This window comes from Mastigoproctus giganteus, chromosome 6 (assembly GCF_048544385.1).
Source record: "Mastigoproctus giganteus isolate SK-2022 chromosome 6, ASM4854438v1, whole genome shotgun sequence".
NCBI classification, from domain to species: domain Eukaryota; kingdom Metazoa; phylum Arthropoda; class Arachnida; order Uropygi; family Thelyphonidae; genus Mastigoproctus; species Mastigoproctus giganteus.
Window position 1 is genome coordinate 114,686,568 of NC_143580.1, and position 20,218 is coordinate 114,706,785.

The window sequence follows — 20,218 nt, forward strand, 5'->3', positions numbered from 1 at the left end:
GCTCTCTCTTCCAAGTCAGTCCGAACACATGCCACAACCAGTCAATACCCTTTTATTGTCCAACTTCAAACTCATAGAACCAACTTTTCTTCTTCCTCATTTATTCATTCAACTTTCATTTTCTGGAACCTTCCTTCATACGTATTTCGTGAAAATTACAGTCTATAGAAATTCAAGTCTAATGTCAAAAAATATCTTCTTTCATCTTCTCAACTTTCAATCCAGGCATAATGCTAAGTACTATAGATTCTAATACCTCTCGTGTTTGTGTTAAAAAATATTTATATATATATATATATATATATAATAAAAAGCATATGTACGACGACAGAAAATTGAAAATAGGAAATTAGAGCGTAAATGCACCTTCCCCGTAATGCTTCAAAGTTAATAAGGGCTGCTTAATTCATAAAACCAAGCAAACTAAGCGTAATAGAAGAAATTTCCTTACACTAGACTAGGACGAAATCCCTTAGGTTCATCATTCAAGTGTACCTGGAAAAACGTAATACTGTATTTTCATCCAGGCGCACATAAAAATGAGCATATAAGAAAAAACTTGACCCACCTCCTTCCGGAAGGAGGGGATACAGTTTTCTTATATGTACAGTCTGGTGAGAGAGAGATCTAAATTAATCTTATTACCTTAATAAGACAATAGATTCTCAGTTCATTGACTAAGGAGCACCTTCAGGGTCAGGGCAGCTTAAAAAAAACTATTATATTAGGGTCACCCGATAATTTCTTACTATACCCATGTATATTGCATGTATTCTCTAGTCGATTTGCCTGTTTTGCAGGACGAAAAAACCCAAGTTTCTGGGGAACAAAACCTTGCTGTCTACGCCTGAGACCGACTAACAGCCACAGGGTGAAAAAGCCCATTAAAGTTCCTCGCGTCAGTGCATCTAGACAGAAACAAATCTATATACTTATAACCATCATTTATTCCACGTGACTTACGTCCGAAGTACAATCTAATCTAAAATACAGTAATTGAATGTTCCACTCGCCAACAGACAGTACTGAGCTCTAGTACAGGTTGCAACTTGTAACGTACTGCGTTAACGCGCATGTATCTTCCATCTCGTTTTAGGCAATATGACGTCACATTAAGAGCAAAGCAAAAAGTTTTAAATGTGAATCTGCATTTCTGTCGTTGTAGGGTTTCAAGAGCATTAGCAACTAAGGCCATATTGTTCCGTGTATACTGTCTGTAAATTGCGAGTGTTCTGAGGTCGATTTTCTGTTTGCTGGACGAAAACCCGGAGTTTTCCGGATAAAAAACTATGCTACACCTCGCCTGAGATCGACTAATTCAGTCAGGTTGTGAAAAAGGTCCATAAACATTCCTCACGTCATCGGTGGGAGTCAAACTCGGGTATTTTCCACTCGGTAATTCTACCAACTGTGCTACCCACGAGAGCCTAGAGCCTGCATTATTGTGGGTTTTGTTGTATTAAAACTAGGTTTAAATAATAAAAATAGGAAAAATTAATTTCTTTTAACATCTGATTATAAAATAAATTAATTTACTGTAATAGATAAGCCATTGATTGTTTTGTATAATTAAAGCATTATATTAAGAAACAACCATTTTTTTTCATATTTAAAAAAATAAAAATATCATCAGAATTCGGACCCCCTACATTTCCGGGCCTTGGGCAGCTGCTCGATCCGCTCGAACCTAAGTACGGCACTGCATAGAACAGACATCAGCATACAGTATGTGCCCCTAGCGTTGTTTGTGTTATATACAAATATTGTATATGACCTCACCACAATTCTCCCAATTCTGCATGGGATCATTGTCCAAAAATCATGAGTGGACTTCTAGAAATTAAAATTTTATTTCGAAATTCTTCCCTTCATTAACTGCACAGTGCACACTAAATATGAATGCATTTCTAACCATCTCAAGAATTCTAATAGCTTATAACTTTATTATTCTTTACGACTGTAAAAGTTTCCCAATACCAGTAAAGCATTATTTATTCAAATATTTATAATGTATAACATATTTAGTTAGAATCATTAAATTAAGTTGGCGAACCTTTCCTTGATGTAACAAAAAAAAATTGTATGATAGAAGGCTAGGTGCGTGCATGTATGTGGTATGTGTGTTATACAGACCACATATGCAAATGATTTTCAGCTTGCGTTTAAGGTAGGCAGAGAGAGAAAGATGATTCTGAATAAACAAGAATCCAATCTCCGGACAGGTTATTAAGGGCTCGAGATTCCCAACATCATGAAATTGAACGGCATGAAAGAAAACACACAGCATTTATGTAGTAACAGTTTCTCAGGAAGTCGTGCAGAATTGATTGAAGCACACTTACCGCTGTTTAAATACATCCAGTGCATGTTTACCACATGTTGTTTGACGGAAACAAATTAACGACTGTGTTTTTATTAATTCATTTCTTGAAAATGCCATCAATTTCATAAAGTAGTTTTTTTTTTCTAACTCGTGTTAGCCTTTTACCTCGAATGTCTCTTAAAATTCTCTCGTGGATATAACGAACAGTTTTTGTTCATTAAGATAAGGCTCTCGCTTCACCTCACCACTGGGATTTATACTTTTTTTTTTCGCTTCAACTTCGTGATGTAGGTGAAAGCCATCACTCCGTGTTATTTTTATATACTGTATATATATTTTTTAATTACTGACCAAGAACTGTACATGAATTCATAGTGAGAAAACACGCGTGCGTGGTCGTTTGTTGCCGAACTCTAATCGAATGCCCTAACTTCTGTTTTCTTGTTTCTTTAGAGACAGAGAAAGGTACATGCGCGTGTGCTAACAGAGACGCCTACACATGACTACCGTGATGCAGAAAGATGGGTATAAATTCCTGAGAGAGAGGCGAGGGCGGATGGCGGACTCACAACCACCACCATCATAACTAGTCGGTATAGCAGTGCTGGGTAAAGCAACCAGTGATTTTGTGTTAGCCAGCCCGAAGAATTCCAGCGTCTCTGCTAAAGCTGCCAAGGTATGTGCCTTTACTCATTACTTACTCTTGGTTCAAATCGCCTCAACGGAAATACTGCTTCCGTTTTTACGTAAACTTCAATTTTTTTTTTTTTTTTTTTTTTTTATGTATTCAAACTTTATGCATTGAAACGATATTCAGACTACTTTTTCATCTGAATTCAAGTGACTGAAACATGCGCAACTGTGAGTTTTAGTAGTCTATTAGACAATCGAATACAACTCTATTAATCCAGCTAGTTAAAATCTAGTAATCGAGATCTGGTAAGAATTTATTAGTGGAGTTATTGTAAAACGATTAATGTCTTCTGCGAATCTATTAATGAACTGAAAATTTGTTAGTCAGTCCCGTGCAAATATAATATTAGTTCATGAGATTTTAACAAAATACACTTTGGTTATCAAGTGAAAGAAGAATAACTGAAATCATTGGTGAGTAGAACGTTTCTTTACTGTTTCTGCTTTGGAATCTATGAATGTAATCATTGCATTCATAGCAGTCTACAAGCATAGTGCACCCTAAAACACCGAATGGTCTCGCCCTTTCAAGCAACAAACAATGGGTACGGATATTTCTGACACAAAATATAAGAACACTGTACCAGTTGGACTTCGTGTTGGATCATACGAAATAACCATCACTACAATGTACAATATATGCTTGCATTTGTTGTATAAATTGAATAACAACACATACCTTTAGAAACTATAGCATTTCTTGTAGTGGGTCTCCAATTCGAAATTCCATCCTATTATGGCCCGTTATACTAAGGTCCACTACGCTATAAAGAACTCCCCACCCCATTTATACATACATACAAACTCAAAGAATCCTGAAATTTAACGCGTGAAGAAGAATCATTGAAATGAACGTTGTCCCAATGACTAATAAATTAATATTTTAAAAGAAATACTTCAGATTCTCACACAATAAGCTAGTACGAAAAGATTCAACCAATGCAATTCTAAAGACGAACCCAACTGAATATAATTTATCGCTTAAAGCTTAAAAAATTTATATAAAACTACAATCATGCTTAATAATTTATACAGAATTAATCTCAGCCATGAAATTTACACCATAATGCCCCCAAATTTTTCAGCACTACTTTTAATTTAAAAGTACCTAAAAATTTGTTTTATTCCTAAAAATAATTCATTTTTAGGAATAAAAATAATTCGGGTCAAAAGGCATGGAAAAAACTGTTTCTAACCAAATTGAAAGGCTGAAAGTGAATAAAAGTTCTAAATTTTTCTGATATTAGTATTAGTAACGGCCGCATGGTGCAAGAAAGCCTATGGCTTATGCTGCACCAGCCAAAAAAAAAAAAAAAAAAAAAAAAAAAAATCCGAACAAAACAATGATAAAAACAAAAAACAAATAAATAAATAAAATAAATAACTAAATAATAATAATTAATAAATAAAAAATATATATAAATAAAATAAAATATAAATAAAAAGGAAATTAAACCTATCATCCTATGCGCTTCCCTTACCCGAAAGTACTATCCAGATGACCTTTGAATTTCCCCAAACTGTCGGCCTCTACCACCCATGAAGGCAACTTATTCCAGTAATTTATAACTCGCTGGCTAAAATAAACCTTCCTGCAGAATCTAAACATTTCCCCCCGTAACTTGAATTTATGTCCCCTAGTTCTAGCATCATTTATAATCTTGAAAATTTTGTCCTCATTCATTTTACTGATGCCTCTCAGAGCCTTAAACACCTCAATCAAATCTCCTCTAAGGTGTCTAGTTTCCAAACTCTGCAACCCACATATTCGAAGTCTTTCTTCATAAGGACGCCCTTTTGCCGATCTCACCAGGCGAGTTACCCTTCTTTGCACCCTTTCAAGAAGCTCGATGTCTTTCTTTAGGTGCGGTCTCTATACTTGAACACAGTATTCCAAGTGTGGTCTAACATAAGCCTTATATAATGGGATTATCACGTCCCTATCTCTACTTGCAAAAGTCCGATAGATCATCGATAGGATACCATGGGCCTTCCTTGCAACCGGTTTACAATGCTCAGAGAATTTCATGTCTGACCGTATCGTAACACCCAAGTCCCTTTCCTCCAGTACTGGGTTTAGTTGAACTCCACCAAGTGAATAAGTTTTTTTGGGATTACTGTTTCCCAGGTGTAATACCTTACACTTTGTTGGATTAAAGCACAGCTGCCATTTTTCTGACCATTCTTGAAGTCTATCTAGGTCTCTCTGAAGAAGCTCAGCTTGACAGTGATCATTAACTACTCTACCAATTTTAACGTCATCTGCAAATTTAGACATCACGCCCTCTATCCCTTCATCAATGTCGTTTATGAAAATTAAAAACAACAGTGGTCCTAATACTGATCCTTGGGGAACCCCACTTCTTACATCAACCCAATCTGAGGAATAGCCAATTATCACAACCCTCTGCCTCCTGCCCTGAAGCCATCCTTCTATCCATCTAAGGATTTTCCCAGTGATTCCAACCTGTTCCAGCTTATAAAGCAACCGCTCATGTGGGACTGAGTCAAAAGCTTTGCTGAAATCTAAATAAACAATGTCGAAATTATTCCCTAAATCCAGCTCGTGAGTGACCCTTTCGAAAAAGCGAACCAGATTTGTTAAACATGATTTCCCCTTTACAAAACCATACTGAGTATCCTTGAGAATTTCAATTCGATCCAAATGATCCTGAATTCCACCCTTGATCATTGCCTCCATCATTTTCCCTACTACTGAAGTCAGACTGACAGGTCGATAATTTCCAACTTCACTTTTAGAGCCACCCTTATGTATGGGAGATACATTTGCACTTTTACAATCCAAGGGAATCTCCCCAGAGTCTAGTGATGCTCGCATAATTAGCCTCAATGGTTTAATGCACTCGCTTGCCGCCTCTCTTAAGATTATAGGATATATTCCATCAACTCCAGGAGCCTTACTGGTCTGTAGGCTCGAAAGGTTTTTCATTAAATAATCTTGCGAAATTTCAATATCATTAATTACATTTTTTTAACTTTGCTCCGACAATTTCCCATTGCCACAAAAGGCTTTTCATTTGTAAATATCGATGCAAAATAACTGTTGAGTTCATCTGCAACGGCAGCTGGTGTATTTATTACTATCCCCTTTCCCTTACGTAAAGGTCCGATCTGGTTTGTCCTGCTCTTCTTGGCATTTATATATGTGAAGAATTCTTTATCCCCCCCCCTCTTTGCTCTGTTTCCTAGTGATTTCTCATAAACTGCCTTTGCCTGTCGAACCTTTTCTGTGGCTCTATTACACATCACCTTGTAGCTGTTATAGGCTTCAGTACTTTTTATTGCTCTGTAACCTTTCCATGCCACCTTTTTCTGCTGTAGCAATGTGGCAACTTCACTATTCATCGAACTTGGAACCCTCCTCGTGGAGTATTTTTTTTAATGGTATATACGCATTCAAGGCATCTGTGATTAATGTTTTAAAAGCGTACCACAGTTCAATTGTATTCATTCTTGCGCGATATCTACCCCGTTAATAGAGGCCATGTAGTACCTTAAGGCATCGTAATTTCCTTTTCTGAAATTAAAACCCATTCCTTTGCCTTTTACTTCTGCTACCTCTCTCGTCATCATCCACCGTAGAACTCCGTGATCACTTCCTGCTACTGGTTCCTCTACTGTCAGCCCTGTTATGTCATCTGATTCATGTGTGATGATGAGGTCTAGGATATTATAAAATTTATGACATTTTCTCCTTAAGAGAGAAAACTTATTATTATTATTATTATTATGGAAACACTGTCAATTTTTTACTTTACCAAATCTTACTTAGACCAAACTTAAATATTTTTTGTCTTTTCTGTTATTTTATTAGATGCGCAGAGAATTCATTCGTAGTTTAGCAAAATCGTAATAAAGATCTGACACCCAGCATCAGTATTCATTACGATAAACCAACCCATGTTATAAAAACATTTTACTTAAACTTTGAAAGTTCAGTTTCAGTTTATGGTCTGAAACGCATGTTTTCCTTTCTCTGTTTTGTTTTCTAACCCATAAAAGAGCACAGATTATCTTGAAAGATAATCACGGTAACGTACACCGTTATGCATGTATGTATGAATATGCAGCTTTGTTACAGCGGCACCTGGGGATTACCGCAAACCTGCTTTTTCCGTGATTAGTGGTGCTGTGTCGTATGACTAGCCTCTTATCAAGCAGCCAGCAAGAGTAACCTGTAAATTTTTGGCTCGTTCCCATCCTTACGCCCTCGTGGGTAAGGTAGTTGGTAGAATCATCGTCCTCCCAACACCAGGTTGAGACGAGTTCGCGTCCCGTCGATATCGTGAAGAATATTTATGGGCCTGAGTTCTCGGTCTCAGGCGAGTGTAGCATGATTTTCCTACCGGAAATTCCGGTTTTTCGTCCAGTAAAGAGAAAATAAACCACGGAACACAAGCAATTTACAGCAGTATACACGGAGCAATATGGCCCAAGTTGCTGATGTTCCTAAAAAATCCTATAACCACGAAGTGGCAGTTCGTCTGCTATACAAAATTGAAATACGGTTTCTGAGCCTCCCAACCACGATCCTGGGATTGCAGTGGAGCAGCACAATAAAGGAAGGAGGGGCAACAGTAGGAGTGGCGGAGGGTAGACAGGTATACCAGAATGGGGGGGGGGGGGGGGAAGAGAGTACTATGCATCACTTGAAAAAAAAAAATTGCGTTCTGATGAAAAAATAACTTGCAGATGAAAGATATATAGGGAGGATAAAAGCTGCATTTAATGTTACTGGGTACAGTGTTAGGATGATAGAAGGGGCATCTCCTATTGGGGAAGAATTACAGGATAAACGTTGGGACAGGAACTACGATCAGCGCGTGCTGTTTAACAGGATCGGCAGGTACTGTATTACAGTACCTGCCTAGTGTAATTTTGTTTGTTGTTGGGTCACTGTGTACAATGTGTGTACAAGTCTGTGCCGAATTGAACGTTGTGCGGGCTGAAAAACCCGAAATAACTCAAGTGGAACACGTTCTCCCTCTGCCTGACATCGGCTAATTGCAGAAGCAGTACAATACAGCTTGCGTTAAATTATTCAGAATTTTTCAAAGTGTAGCAAATATTAATAATCATAATATAATAATCATTCAAAATGTTATCAAGAGAATAATCGTTACCAACCTGGTGAATAATACTAGCCAACAAAAAATACTTTTTCATACCTCAGCAATGAAAATATATGATTCTGGAGAAAATAAACGCGCTGATTTCGAAAATCATAGAAAGCCTCCACCACGTCTACATAAAAAGATGTACCAACGTTAAATGTTTAAAAAGGATATATATACGTATAATTCAAGTTTCTAACACAAGTGTTAAAAAATATTATACGTTCTCTATAACTCGTTTAACTTTTGAAAAAATATCATAAATCAAAGCGAAATAGTTATATTTCGATAATATATAATCAGCATACTGTAATTATCCTTAAATGTTTGCTACTATGGGATTTTCCCTTGTATTCTTGCTTCTTTCCCTAACAAGGAACCAGCGGTAATCCCCCATCATTACAGGATCCCAGCGACCTTGGTTGGTACCGCTTTGCCATCGTGGAAATATCTTGAAACCGCTCCCCTTGTTCACCACCCACATCTCCCATATTTTCGGGGGGAAATTCGAGCTGGGAAAGAAAGAAAATTAATTTTTAAGGACATTCGAGCCCATTTTTTGTAGCACTCGAGTAAATTAGACACCAACACTTCATAGTTTTTCCCTTTTCTATTACCCAAAAAATCATGGCCAAGCCAATTCAACCTCTTTTAACGGGGTTTCAAACACATCGTCTTTCAGGAGTTTCCTAATTTGGGGTCCTACGAAAATTCCTTCCTTAAGTTTGGCATATGTTAAATTAGGAATATTAAAAAGTAAGAGTTACCTCAATCTTTTTCGTGGAATGCTTCCAGTCAATTCTCTCTCATATATGAAGAATAAAATAAGATGAAAAAAGTGAAAAAAAAAAAACGAATTAATGAATTCTGTCACTCAAATTAGGAAAGACACTTCTCAAGTATGCAAATCCGTTACCTTCTTTATCTAGTCCCTTCACGAAAACTTTTCATCAATCCAAGTTTGATGTGCAAGGGTTGAAGAAGAACCTTGTTTGGTTGTAGTAAAGGAATATATTTAACATTACATTGCCTGGTATGAACTCGTCCTGCTTGTCCCAACGTTGCACAACATAATGTTCTTCTGTCGCACGGCTGTCCCACAAACGAAATAAACAACAATATTTTATGAAATCCCCCTGCAAACTAATATCCTTAAGATCACTGCATATGTTCCAACCATAACCTGGTATTTTACATCATGACATGCTTTACCTTAGACATGCTTTTCATGATGTTAAGACCAACTGAATGAAACACAGGAACTGATAGAAATTAGTTGCCATTATAAAGCAAAACTGCTTTTAAACTTAATTTTGAGGAATCTATGAATAAACCCCATTCATCTGACTTATGCACAACACCTAGTTCTTTCAGAAGTCCAATAATGTCTTTGTAAAAAGACATTATTGGACTTCTGAAAGAACTATTGGAATTATTGGAATCAGTTAATACTTGGAAAACTTTGGCACAGCCTACAAAAACCTCACCACAAACGCTGTGCGCTCTCTTCAAATTGTAAATTGTTGCATCGGAATTTGAACCTAAGAACCATAGGTAGAAGTCTGATTATGTTTATTACAAGAAAACCGAGGCCAAAATCGATTGCTAAAATTAAAAGAATTGGCTTATATCTAAATAAATTTTCTGTTTATACTCCGGCACGACAACCAAGTCAGTAGAGTTTACAATAAATCGTCAATATAAATATTTATCGTATTTAGTAGTCACGGGCTTGAACCCCGGTCCACACAAGGAACACGTGCTATGTACTCTCGCTCCTGACCACTGGGCTACGTCATCATACGTTACTGGCTAGATTATGTGAAATTGGCATATTTTGGTAAAACGTAACCGCCTCTATATTTAGTAACTGTGACGTGATATGAAACAATCATGGTGATTTTAGAAATCTACGCACAAAAATTGATTAAAAACAGCATTTAAGTTCTTGGAGTAAAAATCGTGTTGGCTAGTGTAAGCATTACTAACTGAAAATAAAATTTCTTAATTACTAATCATTCAAATTGCACGAGCATAATAACATGATTTCCTATAATAATAAATTAATTATGGTCTGCCGTGTCAGTATAGTGATTTCGCCACTTGTCATAAACTAGAGACTTTCTAAAGGCCTTTTCAATCGAGGTTGTAATTAGTCTATCTCAGGCAGAGATAAAAGCGTTTCCTCCGTTAGTTATTACGGAATTTTTAACGCAACACGGAAATCGGCCCGTGAACATGTACATAATTCTACAGACATAATACACAATAGCGCAACATGGCGTCGCTAATGCGCCAAAAATCTAACAACTGGCAATGTAGTAACTAATAATTATCAATCGACTGATTTTCCATAATCGAATGACTCGGTTACAACAGGTCAATTATGCCAATCACTAAAAAATACTGAATGAGGAAAGCAAGTATGAGCTTAATACTAATAATACTTGGAGAATATTGATTAGTATTAAGAATTATCTGCAATATCCAGCAAAATATCAAACAATGTGTTTGTCTTCACCTTATATTATATCAACAAAATATGCCATAAATTTATGCTAGATCGTAAGCATGGAAGAGATCGGTGATTCACGCGCCAGTTTCGTAATTGCAGAAATTCAGCTTTTAACAAAGAGCAGATCAAAAGTAAAACGGAAAATCCATATGATCATAACTAAAACGGAAAAAGGGAAAAAAAACGCCAACGGAATCAAGCAATCAATAGATATTACCTTCATATAAAATTTTAAAAACCTTTAACCATTTCTAGTCACTTAAATCTGGTCAGAGTTTTTAACGAAATATAGTTGATAAACAACGCTGTATATACTGTACATTAATAAGATAATAACCGATAGCCAATTAACAGTCCAGACCTCATTTTATATTACTACACACATTATACAAAAATTTATTGAAAATAGGACGACCAAACTTACTGGCTTGGTTGCCGTGCCGGAGTATAAACAGAAAATTTATTTATTTATTTAATGGGAGCATATGAACTGCCGCTGTAATAAAAGCTTCCTTGGGTATTATGTACATATGGCAGATAGCGTTAGTGACAAGCTAAGAAAAGGCCACTATATGGCGTACTCTATAAACTAGTCATACTTTTTGATGCAAAGTGCCTTCTCTAAGGAGTACATCCGAGCTGTTCTGCACATCTACGAGTTCTGTGAATGTACCAAGAGGTGTGTGTGTGTGTGTGTGTGTGTGTGTGTGTGTGTGTGTGTGTGTGTGTGTGTGTGTGTGTGTGTGTGTGTGTGTGTGTGTTAGGTAGTACGGCACCAAAACGCAAGTTAAACTCCACCAGTAGCGGAAGACTGAGACAAAACAACCACTTGCCTAATCCTGAAGTGCGAAACCGATATGAATGAACGGGATGAAAGACGACGGCAGCAACGCATGCGGACCATATTTGGTAATACAGTATTATCATCGGACTATCGTCGCTGTTTTAGTAGGTAACTTTTCGTGTGGCATTGTCATGTTTACCGAATCAGAAGAGAATCTAGACTGCGTGCTGTCACTGGTATATAACCAGCTGGAAGTGCATGTGATATGTAGGATATTCGGTTTGGATTCCACTGTTTGTTAATAACATGCTAAATAAAAGCTGTTGTTGTATTTGGGTTTTTGGCACAAGGGCCTCTTGGGCCATTTGTGCCTGCTGATTAAAAGCACGACAGTTCTTAAATGCTCTGTCAGAAGCTCAACTTCTTTTCCACATGGAAAGTGCTTTAATACAGTCATTCTTAACTGGAGTTACGCTCGTCCCCAGGCAATATGAAGAACTGGTGCATTAATTGCAAAGATGCTCAACGTATAAGTGCCATTCCTGTAAACCCATAATTTTGAAGTGGGGATGCGTAAGAAAAACCATGAAGACTTCAAGGGATACATTGGTAGAAAAAACCATTAAGAACCACAACTTTCAACAAGCAAGCCGTTTGAAATCGACCACCAAGTTGGTGCTCAACCGTTTCTTCATTATAATAGCGACTTTTGTTTTTACGTTCAATAAATACAAAAATAATATATTTAAACATAATTTCGCATAATTTTATATATAAAAATTGTTCCACGGGTCTTCAGTTTTATCTGGTAAGCACAATTCACGAAGTGTAATCTAATCTTAATTCAGACAACGCTGTATATATACTGTACTTTATATTTTTTTTTTTTTTTTTTTACAATTACTTCTACATTACATATTTTTCAGCTGTAAGCATTGTCACAAAACTTTTTTTTGTGGGATTTTTTTCCACCCCATGACAGGTACTGGTACTAACTGCACAGGGTGGTTAGTGCCCGGTTACTATTATTAGTAGTATCGGTCGAGGAACTCTCTGACTATCCTACAGGTGTTCAGGATCACGACTTTCAGGAGTTTCATGTAAGTGGTCTCTGAGAGGCCTATTATTATTATTAGTAGTAATAGCAGTATTTGTTTATTATTTTTCATAGGCCATTCTCCTGGACAGCGGTAAGCCAAGGGGGTTAAATCAGAGACATGCCCCTGCGTTACATTGAGCCACTGTATGCTTAACCTTGAAAGATATTTACATAGTTTTTATATACATACTTGTTATTAAAGTTTGTGGAATATCACAATTTGCCCTCGTGGATAGCACAGTTGGTAGAATCGCAGTTCTCCCACATGGGGTGAAAAAAAATCTAAATTCGAGTCCCGTCAATGACCTGAGGGATTTTTATAAGCCTTTTTCACAACCTGGCTGAGTTGGTCGGTGTCAGGCTAGGATAGCATGTTTTTTCTCCCGGCAACTCGGAGTTTTGTCCAGCAAACAGAAAACCGACCACACAACACACGCAACTTATACGGCGCAATATGGCTTAGTCGCTGATCCTCCTAAACCCAACAACAACACATCACAATTTTGTCTTTAATATGTGCTGTACAATAATATGCAATTTTGATTTTTATTTACAATTTTATTTATAATTATAATTATTAATTTAACTCCTTGCCCGAACGTTCGAACTGTAATGGGTAATACTGAAGTGCAATGAAGATTTAATTACAACGTCAACGTTAATAACACTGTATATTAGTTAATACACATTTTAAGAAAGCTTCAATAACGTAAAGTTTCTTTCAGTTTCAATAGTTCATCACAGGCTGTCGTCTGAGGTTTCTGTTCTTTTCTGTCTATCTCAGCTTGCTATGTTGGGTGTCTTGTAATGTCTTAGGTAATAAGGGGTGGAGATTAGTAACTTTTTTTTGTCTTTCATGGGTAGCCTTAACATTAGGTTTTCCTTCATCTGACATCTTTGAAATCATAACGATAAATGTGTGTATGTTTCCATTAGTTTCAAGTGATTGTATGCTTTCTGATTACAGATTTTATTGATCAATGGCTAGATTATTAATGAAATATCATGTTTTGGGGAAACATCGTCTCAGACTTTTGAGATTGTTAAAAACTGTTTCTGAATGGGAGCCTACGGTCTACTTGGCTTCTTTCGGCAATTCGGGGAGTTTTAATCAGGTCTGTAATATCAGGGATGTCGAGGTGTCCTGTGATGAGTCTGGCCAGTGGAATTATATAAGCTGCCCCAATATCTTGTTTCCATGTGATGACTTCAAGATTAAAATAGTTGAGCCATTTTGGGTGCTAGTATTCAAGGCTAAGGAACCTTTGAAATGTGTTGTGGTGGCGGAGGACCACACAGTTGCTGCATATCTATAGGTATTGAACAGAGACATCGGGGAAAGTATTTCTTGACCAATTCAGCATCATGTATCCGCGGTAGTTTCTGGCGGATTGCCCACATTGTAGAGAACATGTTTGTTTTTTGTGTTCAGGAGATGAGCCTGGAAAGATATTCTCCTCATTCCATACTAACCCACGTGAAGTTGATAATAAAAGGAACAGACAGATTATTAAACGAGACTGGAGCATACCGACCCATTGCTCTCCTTCCGGTGCTGGGCAAAGTATATGAAAGACTTTGTGTAAGTCGTATAATGATTAGATATGAAAGAAAGTCTATGTCCTCTGAGCTCCAGTTTGGATTTAAAACTGGGAAAAGCACAGAGGACGCTATATATAGACTTGTCCGCACTGTTGAGGGAAGTAGTGATAGGTATGTTCTTGCCGTTTTTATTGACTTCCGTGGTGCTTTCGACAGACTCTGGTGGGTGAGCATCCTATCCAGAATCAGAGAAACTGATTGTCCTAAAAATTTATATCAAGTATGTGAGAATTATTTCAAAGACAGGAATGTGATTATAAGAAATAATTATGGAGAGATCATCAGGCCTATGTACCGGGGATGCCCTCAAGGCTCGGTAATCGGTCCATACGTTTGGAATATGGTGTTCGATACTTTTCTCCAGAACAGATTTGATGGGGTAAATATGATACCGTATGCGGACGATCTAGTGATGTTAATCAGTGCCAATTCCCGCTCCCAACTGGAGACCAGAGCAGATAATGCGCTGCGTTCGTTGAGCGCATGGTCTAAGTTGAACAAATTAGAAATATCCAAGGGAAAAACTGTCCAGATGCTAATGAAAGGTAAATTGAGCATGAATAGACATCCTACCGTACAATTGGAAGGAGAGCCAATACGCTATGTCAAGACAGCAAAATACCTGGGTGTGCAGTTGGAGGAGCGGCTGTTTTTTTACCGAGCATGTCCGATATATCAAGGATAAAACAAGAACGTTGTATGCTAAGATCCGGAGGGTAGTAAGGACAGACTGGGGCATAAAAGGACGTTCCTTGAACATGCTATATCAATGCTTATTCGTCCCAATACTTACTTACGCCTCCGGAGCATGGGTCCATCGAATTGACAAGACCAAGATACAAAAGCATCTTGTACAGGCCCAGAGATTTGCTTTACTCGGGACTACACGTGCATGCCGCACGGTCTCCTCTGACGCACTCCAGGTCCTGGCAGGAAGAAAACCTGCTTATTTTGAAGTATTATTAAGAGGGCTAGTATACTTTACTAAGAACAATATTAGAAGGACTATAATGGGTGTGACGTCCTGCCCAGATGAAGGGCGAGAATACTCTAGGAATGAAGTCCGAGAAGAGAAAATAAGAATAAATACTGAAATTGTTGGTCTTCGGCAAGCAAGCTGGGAAACCAGTGAAAAAGGTAGACAAACGTATATGTTCTTGCCTGATGTAAGACTCGTTGACTGTAGGTTAAAACCTTGGCTACAGTTTGAGCTGAGAGGGAGCTTTCTATTAACTGGACATGGCTTGAAATATAAGTTGTCACAGCTCGGATTACATCACTCTGGATTGTGTGTTTGCGGAGAAGATGAAACCTCAAAACATCTGATGCTCGAATGCAACGCATACTTGGACATACGCAGGAGGTTGGAAATGCTTGTAGGAGTATTAGACGAGGATAGTCTGGGGATCCTGTTCACAGATTGTAACAAATTTGCTCTTTTTAACAAGTTTGTTAATGATATGTTTAATAAAAGAGCCCTGATAGATAGTGGCGACCCACCTCCCCGTGGTTAGGGACTGGAACTATGCTGATCAGGATACATAGACCTGGTCCAAATGTATTGCTCCTCAGAATAGGCTAAGTGGTCACAAGTTTATTTTGAGTTAAAAATTGAGTTCTAAAATTTTAATTTTATAAATAATTTGTTACCTAAGATTCAGATGCCAGGAAAATAAGATCCTAGCCATGGATGTGCTACGGCACCGGTAATGGTAGGATCCGGTATTTCTAATGATTAATTCCATACTAACCAAAAGATCTTAGAAGATTTTCTATCAAAACCATCAAATAGCCTTTATTTATGTCTTCAATTCACCAGGATTTTAACGTTGACACTCGCCGGTCTTTGAACCAGTTCAATGCCTCAGAATGTGCATTCTATGTACAGGCTGCCTTACTTTGTGCTACAGAACGCCCCGCTAAGAAGAAAATTAGCAAGCATACTACAGTTCCGTGGTGGATAGCTGAACTTTCACTCTGCGCAAAAAAAGTACACAAAGCACGCAGAGACTTTCAACGGAAAAGGTCCTGGCCTTAACCGGAAGTCACCAGACTAAAAAATATCTATAAAGGCCGGCGGAAAGAATACGTAAATACAATTGCAAAACAAAAACTTGCCTCCTGTTAGTAAACACTTAGTTCACTCCACAGGAAATTCTGATCCCTGGGATCTATTATATAAAATTAGCAAGCCCAAGTCTCTGATCAAGTCACTTAATTCTTCTTGTTCAGTGTAGTGTGGGGGCCTTTTCTTTTTCTGGCTCGTAGTCCAAATCATGTGAAGTATATGGTTCCGCGACATCTGGTAAAACGATTTCTTCTGTACCTTCATCACTACTTCCAATACGTGAAGATTTTGGTGGCACAGGTACTGGCAGTTTTTTACCGTGTGGCACTGGCCTAACTGCTGATGAGAAATTCGGATATTTGATGCAGTGCTTGTTCTTTTTGGAAATACCCTTTATTTTTATCATGCAGAAATAGCAGTTGTCGAAATGATTCTTGGGCTCGCGCCACACCATAGGGACGGCAAAAGGTAATGCTCTCAGCTTGCAATATAACCACAGCCTTAAGTTCGTTGTACAAATAATACAACAGATATGCGGAGCTCAATTATATTCTTAGTCACCGATCTTGCAGCCGAAGTACAATAAATATGCAACTTTCGTGACACTGTATATTTTCTACCTCTGAGGTTATGGGTTTAAGTATCCACAAACATATCAGAAGTTGTCTGGGTGACCGATGCAAGTTCTATGCTTTGTCTTCTCTATTTTAACAATTCATTAACCCAAAAACAGTAAAAGCAATTGGCAAAATTGAACAGAAGGTGAATTGTTGTAGCGTAGTTTATCATACACTATATATTGAACAGTTGAATGGTGTAATAAAATTAATAAAAAATAGTGACTTGTCTGGAAAAGTGCATCAAAATCAATACATACTATATTGCAAGAACAGTAATGATGTACTTGCTTAACTTTTAGCCGAATAAACAAAACCCAACCAAAAGCTTATAAGTTTAAAAGTTGTATTTCAAACAGTAATCATATCTTGTACAAAATCCAGTTATCTATCTATATCTTAAAACTGAGACGTGATAGGAAATTTTCCTGATTGATTTTAAATTCTACATATAAAGCTTGACCAGAAACAACCATCGATTTGCTGGAGGTAAAAACCATGTTGGGTAGTGTAATTTTGCGTATGAGTTATAAATAAAAAATAATAATCAAAACCAAATAACGTTTAGTCTGCCAAACTTGAGCTTTGAAAAAAACTGAAAAAATACTTTCAAAATATGTTTCTTTTTCATTTTTTTAATCAAATCTTCAAAGTAAACCAAAAATTAGGTTTACATACTGAAGTTAAGTCGTTGCAAAATTTTAAAACTAGAAATAACTTATGCTGCTACTATAGCTTTCGGAAATGTAATTCCCACAATTTTGCTACTGCCAAGTTAAATACTGTCTTTCTTCCGGATATTTCACGCGAATATTTTCTCGTTGAACCAGTTGTTATCACCTCCACTGTTAGTTCTGCACAGAAAAGGTTAAAAAATAGCACAAAATCTCTTCCCCCATAGTTATTAATGGTTATCTTTAGTACAAACGGCGAACAAGCATGACAACAGTAAAATTAATTACCTTCAGCACACATAAGCTCTCTACTTTTTTTCGAAAACATATGAAACAGAATTAGTTGTCGGCGGGTTTATACTAGAAAGTATTTCTAATTATACTTGATGACGCTTAATATCGGGAAAAAATGCAAGGATTACGTTTAAAATGTGTGTATTTGAAGCGTGCAATTTAAGGCAATTAAATACTTGTCATATGAAGCTATTATAATTTAATCTCAACCCCAAACGCAAGCTGTTGTTTTCACCAAGGAAGTCAGGAAAATATTAATGCATTCGGGTGGACTAAAACATATTGGCTGTCCTGTAATGTCCGCTGCAAGTACAAACATTTCACACATTCCTTATATTACTATACCTATAATGAATTTTGTGGAAGGTAAAAGGTACTGTATGTAGCCGGTTTATTTCAAACGGAAAAAATTAATTGATTTTTTCCGTTGAATTAATTCAATTAATTGAATTAATTAAAAAATACAGTCGACCAGTAAGTCATCGCAACTCTCAGACTGGTTGAAAATAAGCCTAAAATTACCCTAGCAATCGAGCCGTGCGAATCTGTCAGTAATACACCTTTGAACTTGCGCTAAAGGCAACTAAGGCCATGAGATCTCAATATATATCTTGTCTGTAAATTGCGTGTATTCTGCGGTCAGTTAATGGGATGAAAAGTTGACAATTTAAGAAAAACGTGTCATTAAACTATAACAAGTCAAAACTAAATATCAAATTCTTAAATGACCTGTCAATCTTCGCTTACTTGTACGTTTACAATAATTCGGAAAATATTCTCTAATCGAATCACTTCGAGCAGTATCATGACAGAAATGATACGCTGTATATTTACTATACGATATACTAACGTTGAACTTTTTTTCTAATGGAAAAAGATTACAGTATCACTTCTACACACTTCTAAAAACTAGCTTTTCCTATTTTAATAATAGATTAGTAAGACACAGTAACTAAACGTCATTGGGCTATAATTATATAGCACAGACTAATATTAAAGTGAAGAATATACTCGTATACAACGGAAACAAACAGTCAGTGATTAACATCCTTCCATTCACTACTGCATGGAGCGAATCGCAAGAAGAAACAAATAGAGACAAAATGTAGAATCTTGCAGTGGAAGATAAATAAACCAAGCAAAAACATTGGCAATCATATACTGCATAGGCAAGTTCAGTATATAATGTATAAATAATAAAATAAAATTACTGTAATGGTTTCCTACTTCTCTTATATAATGTTAGACTTTTACAGTGTCTAACTGTATTTAAAATCGATTATCAGAAAAAATCGGTTGCCGCAAAATGTTCTGTATGAGAGAAATTCTACTATAGAGAATTATCTGAAATACACCGATGAGCCAAACATTATAACCAGCGAGTCGTTATGCAAATCGATGCAACTCAGGTGAACTACGGCGCGTGCGCGGGTCGGGACACGGTATAAAAAAAACCCGATGCTAAGCTCTGTTAATCAGTGTTACTCCTGTTCTTCACATGGGAAAGGCAGCAGACTTAAGCGAGTTTGATAAAGGCTAAATTGTAATGGACAGACGACTGGGTCAGAGACTATCCAAAAAGGCATGGCTGGTGGGATGCTCACGGTCAGCCGTGGTTTAGTACCTACCGAAAATGGTCCAAAGAGGGAAACCCCACGAACCGCCGTCGAGGTGTTAGACGACCACGGCTTATCGATGCTCGAGGTGGGCGAAGGCTCTCCAGGATAGTACGTGGCAACAGAAGGGCGACCGTGGCGCAACTAACCGGTAATTCGAATGCTGGTGACTGGAGTAATGTGTCACAATACACAGTACATAGAACCCTGCTGAAAATGAGGCTGCATAGCTGCAGGCCGCTCCGAGTGCCCATGCTTACCACGGTTCACCGGCGACGGCGCCTGGATGCACCATGGGAAAATAAGCGGGTGGCGGTGGTGTCATGCTTTGGGCGATGTTCTGCTGGGATACCCTGGGTCCAGTCATCCGTGTGCTGGGCACTCTGACGTCTACCACATCTGGCTGGGTCACCTCTCGCGGTGGATGGTCAGGGAAAGCTGGACCACAGGGTCATAACCTTCGAGCTCCGATGCACCAGAGACAGGCAACAACCAACCCGACAAATCCAACATAGATACGCCATACAGAAGGCAGACTGGGCATTCTTCAAGACTACCTTAAGGAAAGCAGAACAAACCCTCCAAATAGAGGGACTGAGCCCGCACCAGCACCAAACCGCTGTGGTGGACCTCATAATGCCACTGCAAACTGCTCAATAAAAAGGAAAAACCCAACTCTGGGTGCCATGCTCTGGTGGTTCCTGGAACTAAAACAGCTCAGACGCGAGGTAAATAGAAGGAGACTATTCCAGAGAGCACAACGTTCCTAGCCAGCAGCATAAATAGACCAACTCCATA

The 20,218-nt window shown here is 37.7% G+C and overlaps 1 protein-coding gene across 1 annotated transcript in view; it reads left to right on the forward strand.

The window, feature by feature from the left end:
• Positions 1 to 2,879: 2,879 nt before the first annotated feature.
• Positions 2,880 to 20,218, forward strand: part of LOC150084518 (insulin-like) — an 82,085-nt gene continuing 64,746 nt past the window's right edge. The window contains exon 1 of the mRNA XM_090375270.1: positions 2,880 to 2,999. The gene's annotated coding sequence lies outside the window, so the exon portion shown is untranslated. The remainder of the gene's footprint in view (positions 3,000 to 20,218) is intronic.